At 44.0% G+C, this 8123-nt stretch overlaps 1 non-coding gene across 1 annotated transcript; it reads left to right on the forward strand.

Annotated features, from left to right (window-relative positions):
* Positions 1 to 1221: 1221 nt before the first annotated feature.
* LOC136859206 (U2 spliceosomal RNA) lies at positions 1222 to 1408 on the forward strand. The gene has a single exon (XR_010858924.2). It is a non-coding gene; the product is annotated as a U2 spliceosomal RNA (small nuclear RNA).
* The last annotated feature ends 6715 nt before the right edge of the window (positions 1409 to 8123 follow it).

The raw sequence follows: 8123 nt of genomic DNA on the forward strand, positions 1-8123 counted from the left end.
CTTGGTTCAGAAGAGAATTGGTAGACCTGTTGATCAAGATGATATCTCGGCTTACCTGAATGGGCACAACGAGGGCGAGTTCAGATGGAACTCTAATCCTTTACAATCTGTCTGGACTCAAGCTCGGAAGGCATCGACTAGAAACCAGACTACCTGGAAATTGGAAGACTTCGTCCCATCTTTAACAATTAATGAAAAACCCTTGTACAAAATCGATCGACATAATGTGCTTATGACCCTCAGAATGAACCTCCAGTCAAAGCACCTTAATAGGTTAATCAGCCTGCCTAACCAAGGAAAAGTTATTGAATGTGTAGCCGCTGACAGTTTTCTTGAGAACCGGTCTGTTTACCAGATTTGCAGACTGGAGATTTATCCACCGAGCAAGGCTAAACTTACTACCGCTCAATGGGAGTCGCCGTTCAACAGCTGATGGCAACAAGAGGTGTAGGAGATGCGGTTACGAGAATGAGACCCTCCCTCATGTAGCCAACCATTGCATGAGGTAGTCTGCACTATACCAGCAGAGACATAATGCTGTAGTCGCGAGGGTCAGAAGGGCAGCTGCTACGAGGTATAACATCTTCAGTGATAACCAGGTCCTTCACGATAATCTACGACCAGACCTGGTCTTAGAAAAGATGGTAAAGCCTTGGTTTTGGACATTTCTATTCCGTTTGAGAACAGAAAATCCGCCTTCGAAGATGCCCGACAGGCCAAAAAGGATAAGTATGCGACCTTGGCGACGGCTCTTCGTTCTCGATTTACATCTGTTGAGGTGCACGCCGTATTAGTTGGGTCATTGGGATCTTGGGACCCAGCTAATGATAATTTGCTACGTTCCATCTGTACAAAAAGTATCTCAAGCTGTTGAAGAAACTGTGTGTGTCGGACACAATTAGCTTCACGCGTGACATCTATGTGGAGCATATCACTGGTGTCCGACAGAGGTGACCAAGTGCCCTGACTGGGGTTTTCCCACGGTTTGCCCCAGCCTATCAAGGTGAATACCGGTCACTTGAGGCCGTGGTTGTGACAGTGAAGCAGAAAGAGACTGCTTTCCCAATCATGAAAGACTACAGCAATGTAGTGAGTTCGTAGTGAATTGTGTAGTGCAGTGTTGTGTAGTTAGTGTTCATGCTATAAAAGAACAGTTCTGGACATTTTTATGCCAGTTTTTATACCATGAATTGTAGTGCTTATTTTTAAATACTAATGTAAATATTTCCTAAAACATTGGTCAATAAAAATATTTCTGTTCTTATCAGCTTAATATCTGATACGTCGTGCATCGCACGACCAGAATATTAAACTTATTTTTGGAAATCGACGGACTGCTAGGTGCTTGCTCCACCTCTGTCACGGGTTGGCCCGGCATTGCAGTACAGTCGGGATCGGCCCACCCTAAAAACAAAAAAGCAAAAATAAGTTGAATATTTTGGTACTTGTTCATTTTATTACATGTTTTTAATGTTATATTATAATTATAATAATAATAATAATTGTATTTTATCACTCCAATGGTGGAAAAATTACTTCTAATTAATTGATGTGGATACTGATAACCCTGGTGACGATGAAGAGATTTCAGTGCGCCCATCGTAGCTCCCACGACTCTGTGTGATATAAGTATAGATTTTTCTTTCCATATGTATGCACAGTACATTACTTCTACTATGACAGACCCATAGTAGATCGATTTTGTCTTGATGCGTAAATTTGTCTAGTAATAAGAAACAAAAGTCACCAATAAAATGTCACACCCATACTTTTCCCGTTCTTTCCTGGTCTCTAATGCAATTATTTGGGATCGATACTAGTGTGGATTACGCTGAGTTTTACAGCTTGATGCCCTTCCTGACGGCAACCTTATCTGGACTGGTGTATTTACTATTACGTGTTTATGTGGTTTTTGGTAGTGTGGTGTGTCGTATGTAAATGAAGATGTGTATTAAGAGGAATAAAAACACCCACCCTCCGAGCTAAAAGAATTAACCAAACATGGCTAAAATCTCCAGTCCAGCCCGGAATGGAACCCAGGCCTTATGATCCGAAAAGCGCTATGCTGACCATTCAGCCAAGAAGCTGGACAAAATTTCGAACTCATCCTGGCCAGATATATTCCAACAATAGGCTACCTATTGCGCGGTATTTGCAGCCGGGATGTCATTTTTCCCTGACATCTAACCGTGATTTCACTTCTGTTCATCACCGCAATAGCATATTCACACCAGCTGTGGCTATGTCTTCAGCTATTCTAGCCCCCAAGTCATCAAGATCAACCACAAGTGATCTGTACACTCTCTCTTTGATATGACACCATGAGCCTTTTTTAGTATAGATGCAATTTTGTTCAGTTCTACGACTGGTCATCAAAGGTGTGATTGACAGAATGCTTAGAGAAACTGTTGAACTCAGCTCCAATCAAAATGATCTCATGTCCTGTCCAGAGACTTTCACGAATACACCCATTATTAACGGTTGCATGAAAGACGCTAAAATTAAGAAGAAAGATTACTATATTGTATTTTTTCGATATTTCTTAGGCCTTTGACAGGATACTTCATCAGCATATAGAGCGAACACTTAACACCATCGGGCCGATGACCTTCGATTTTAGGCCCCTTAAAACAACAAGCATCATCTTAGCACCATCCCTATATCAACCAAACTTAGGACAGTGATCGCAAATCTTTTGACTGAAAATTCAACTAGCATACAGATAAATAAGACAACCAGAACCGGTACTATCCCTATTAAGAAAGACGTGGCGCAAGTTGCTCCTCTTTCTCCTCTACTGTTCAGTTTAGCAGTCGAGTGGAAAGAATTAATTGAGAAAGAAACTTCCCAGGAATATGGATACACGCTACCCTTCCATGCAAGAATAAAGATTCTGCTGAGCACCTTACAGATCTGGCCACAACTTCCCTAGCAACAATTTCGGCTCCAAACAAATACTAGAAAGATTAAAGCTATCTCTATTTGTAAGGGTCAGCTGAGTCCTACTGCTCTCACTACTCTAGACGGAAACAAAATAACGTGCATTTACCTCCGATGATACCATAAAATACCTTGGCGTAAAATTTCAAGATGAAATTAAATTCAATCCCTCTATTGGCATAGAATAGCTCACAAAGAATTTAAACCAGTTGGTTAGCTCACCCCTCCTTATTCTTCATCAGAAGTTAAATATATTCTTCTTCTTAATCTGTTTACCCTCCAGGGTTGATTTTTCCCTCGGAATCAGCGAGGGATCTCAACTCTACCGCCTCAAGCGCAGTGTGCTGGAGCGTGAGATTTTGGCCGGGGGATATAACTGGGGAGAATGACCAGTACCTCGCCCAGGCGGCCTCACCTGCTATTCTGAACAGGGGCCTTTGGTGGGGAATGGGAAGATTGGAAGGAATAAACAAGGAAGGAAGCGGCCGTGGCCTTGTTAGACACCATCCCGGCATTTGCCTGGAGGAGAAGTGAGAAAGTGCGGAAAACCACTTCGAGGATGGCTGAGGAGGGATTCGAACACCCCTCTACTCAGTTGACCTTCCGAGGATGAGTACACCCCGTTCCAGCCCTCGTACCACTTTTCAAATTTCGTGGCAGAGCTGGGAATCGAACCCGGGCCTCCGGGTGTGGCATCTAATCACGCTAACCACTGCACCACAGAGGCGGACTAAATGTACTCAACCAGTATTTTTGGCCACAGCTGGTTTACCCACTGTGCACCTCGTAAAAACCTGACAACAAACTTTCTCTGTGACATTGACAAAGTCATGAAGAGCTCTGTTAAAGAAATTATCGGTTTACCAACAGATGTCCCACATGCTATGATCTGTGCACCACGCAGTCTCAGAGGACTTCGTATCTTTAATCACAACGGGAAGACTTTATTCAACATATAAATATATGCTATGCAAAAGGCTGAAGACTGTAAAGAACCAATATACTGTATAGACGCGACCAGATTAGCTTCAAGCCGAAATCAATCGCTGTCTCCAGCGCTTACCGCTCACCGAAGAGCAAACTGAACATCTCGGAAACTCTAATGCTAAATCTATGCAAAAATTGCTTCGTGAAGATCCTTTCAGGAACATAACCTTGCTGCCATCTTAAAGAAAAGGAATAATATTATTTTCTCATTCGAAGAAAGGCAACTCCTGAGTAAGCCTTAAGAAAGGCATGCCATGTGGGCAATGGACGGATGTAATTAAAATGAACTGCATTGTCATCCCTGTTCAAACTCTTCCTGGAAGGAGTCTTAATGCATCCCCTTGCAGAAAATGCGGCGATTTCAAAACCCTTCCTCACGTATTAGGGTTCTGTTCCAAGAGAGAGCTAATGAGAATCAATCGCCACAATCCACTGCGTTCTGTGATCACTGGAATCCTTCGTAGAAAAGAAGCCTACGAAGAAGTCGGATGCCTCTCCGAAGACGGATCAACATGTTGAGCTGGCATCATAGTGATCGACCGAATTAAAGGAGCAGCTATGGTCATCGACCCAGCAATGAGATTTGAGGACAACGAACACTATCCAAAAAAAAAATCTGTGATGAGAAAAATCAAATTCCAAAAGGTACAAATTCACCAATATTGAGAGCCAAAAGGCTTATCGGGAGCGTCACCATGCTGTGAGGACCCTAACAAAAGATACAGAATACAAAAATGTAAAGTGGTTGGTCTGATGATAGGCACGAGAGGGAATAGACAAACTTTAGACTTCTTGAGGAAGATAAATCCACCATCCAGACTATAGCAGACTCGGTATTAAAACACTCGTTATCACTAATTATCAGACACTACCTGCATTCCACGACATGACTGTGAAAATGCTTAAACTTTCAATGAAGTAAAGGACATGAAATCCAACAGACAACCATACCAGATATAACCTGCTTGCTAATAATAAAACATAGCACAAAAACACTCATTGTCATAAATATTGTTTTGTGTGAACTGATTAGGAGGCCGAGCGGTTAGATTCCCTAATAGCGGCAGCTACCTGTTGGATGTTCTCTCTGATCCGGTCACATGGAATAGAAAAGTCAGTTATTAATTAACTGAATAGATTAAGAAGTGGACTGAAGGCAGTCTTTCGAGCTGATGATCCACACAAATCAAGATTTTTGCCTCTATGTCAATTACAAGTCCGATAACAAGTTCGATACATTGCAAAGTTCTTTGAAATCATTTATGAAACGACTAGGTAAACAAACGATGGGGAATTTGTCACCTCGGAGATTTATATATATATATATGTATATATATACACACTGACTGACAGAGCAAATGCAACACCAAGGAGGAGTGGTTCGAAAGGGATGAAAGTTGGGGAAAAAACAGAGACGGCACGGACGAATAATTGATGTTTATTTCAAACCGATATGCAGGTTACACAATGCGCACGGCATCGACTCAGTAGGATGTAGGACCACCGCGAGCGGCGATGCACGCAGAAACACGTCGAGGTACAGAGTCAATAAGAGTGCGGATGGTGTCCTGAGGGATGGTTCTCCATTCTCTGTCAACCATTTGCCACAGTTGGTCGTCCGTACGAGGCTAGGGCAGAGTTTGCAAACGGCGTCCAATGAGATCCCACACGTGTTCGATTGGTGAGAGATCCGGAGAGTACGCTGGCCACGGAAGCATCTGTACACCTCGTAGAGCCTGTTGGGAGATGCGAGCAGTGTGTGGGCGGGCATTATCCTGCTGAAACAGAGCATTGGGCAGCCCCTGAAGGTACAGGAGTGCCACCGGCCGCAGCACATGCTGCACGTAGCGGTGGGCATTTAACGTGCCTTGAATACGCACTAGAGGTGACGTGGAATCATACGCAATAGCGCCCCAAACCATGATGCCGCGTTGTCTAGCGGTAGGGCGCTCCACAGTTACTGCCGGATTTGACCTTTCTCCACGCCGGCGCCACACTCGTCTGCGGTGACTATCACTGACAGAACAGAAGCGTGACTCATCGGAGAACACAACGTTCCGCCATTCCCTCATCCAAGTCTCTCTAGCCCGGCACCATGCCAGGCGTGCACGTCTATGCTGTGGAGGCAATGGTAGTCTTCTGAGCGGACACCGGGAGTGCAGGCCTCCTTCAACCAATCGACGGGAAATTGTTCTGGTCGATATTGGAACAGCCAGGGTGTCTTGCACATGCTGAAGAATGGCGGTTGACGTGGCGTGCGGGGCTGCCACCGCTTGGCGGCGGATGCGCCGATCCTCGCGTGTTGACGTCACTCGGGCTGCGCCTGGACCCCTCGCACGTGCCACATGTCCCTGCGCCAACCATCTTCGCCACAGGCGCTGCACCGTGGACACATCCCTATGGGTATCGGCTGCGATTTGACGAAGCGACCAACCTGCCCTTCTCAGCCCGATCACCATACCCCTCGTAAAGTCGTCCGTCTGCTGCAAATGCCTCCGTTGACGGCGGCCTGGCATTCTTAGCTATACACGTGTCCTGTGGCACACGACAACACGTTCTACAATGACTGTCGGCTGAGAAATCACGGTACGAAGTGGGCCATTCGCCAACGCCGTGTCCCATTTATCGTTCGCTACGTGCGCAGCACAGCGGCGCATTTCACATCATGAGCATACCTCAGTGACGTCAGTCTACCCTGCAATTGGCATAAAGTTCTGACCACTCCTTCTTGGTGTTGCATTTGCTCTGTCAGTCAGTGTATATAAAATACCTTTTGGAACATCTGTGTATGACAGTTGAAGGATATTATTGTGACAATCTTTACTTACAGTAGCATAGAGAAGTGTCATGTCAGTCTAAGAGTGGTTTTAGACAATGGTGTTCACATAATACAACTTCAAATAGCCGAATGGTTTGAGTTAAATTCTCGCTGTACCATGGACTAAATAATGAGTTCGTACAGTTCATCAGTAAGCTCCCGGTTCGTTGATCTTAGAATTTTGACAGACGTATTATCAATACCTGGAATTTTCTCTTCAGGCATTAATTTGATTAAATTTCTCTCCTGTCACTGGCAGAAGTTCGTCTATATATGTTCCACGGGTATTAGTGTACAAGTATATGAAATCTCCTTTTTTACAGTTTATTACTACACAATTCCCAGAGTTTCTTCGTTATATTCTATCGCACAGAGCTGTTGTCAGATTTATTTTGGGAGAGCAGGTAATTCTTTTGGCTGTATTAAGTGCTTGTGAACTCTTTCCGCGATTTTCATGTGTCTCAATCTCGTCGCATTCTTCAGAAGGCCAGTGATCCTTGGCATCCTGAGAGTACCGATCTATTTCATTATGAAGATTTCAGTAAGTCCCTCGTCCTGTTTCTACACCAGGTTTTCCCATTTTCTTAGTTCTGTAATTCTGGACAAAACTGTTTGCATAATGCACGGTTGTTTAAATGTTTTGATCATTCCCAGTACGTCGGTGGCATTCTGAACAACGGGATCCTTTATAAACCACCAACTGTGGATGTTCTATTCTCTGTCTTCTCAAGGATTCTTCTGTGTGCGGCTTCTTTAAACATGTCTGTTTTTGTCTCGTCGTTCAAGGAATGTACATCCTACCTTGGTTTTCTTGTAAATTTACATCCAACTTAGCCACATACTCATTTTCAAAATGTTCTGGTCTATGCTTGCACGATCCCAGGTTGTTCCATAAATATCTGTGTTTGGTTCCTGTATCGTTGTTTTACCAGGATTACTACTATCTGGTGCCTATGGCGATTACCATGTATAAAGGCGTCGTCTTGGTGCTTGAAAAAGCGGTATTTGTTGTCAGGCTTTATTGTTCGCAGAAGTCCACCAGCCTTGGCCTCCTTCATTCCTTGTTCCTAGTACAACCTTACAGCACAGATACTGGAGGCATTTCTGCCCACCATGGAATTACAGTCACTGATATCATACGTTTTCATATATTTTATATTTAACTAGCTGATATACCCTGTCTCGGTACGGAATTCTACACTGTATAGAGAATTGTAGGTGAAGTAGTGTACACATTGTGAGTAAGATTTTGTGAAATTGCGAAGATCTTAGCGTTATCCAAGAAACACTCCTGGTAGGTCACCATACGTCGTTTCTCATGTGAAGTCCGGGTTGGGAAGTTTTCATTGTAATGGCAGGCCCACTTGCCTGCTGCCAG

This window comes from Anabrus simplex, chromosome 1 (genome assembly GCF_040414725.1).
Source record: "Anabrus simplex isolate iqAnaSimp1 chromosome 1, ASM4041472v1, whole genome shotgun sequence".
NCBI lineage: Eukaryota > Metazoa > Arthropoda > Insecta > Orthoptera > Tettigoniidae > Anabrus > Anabrus simplex.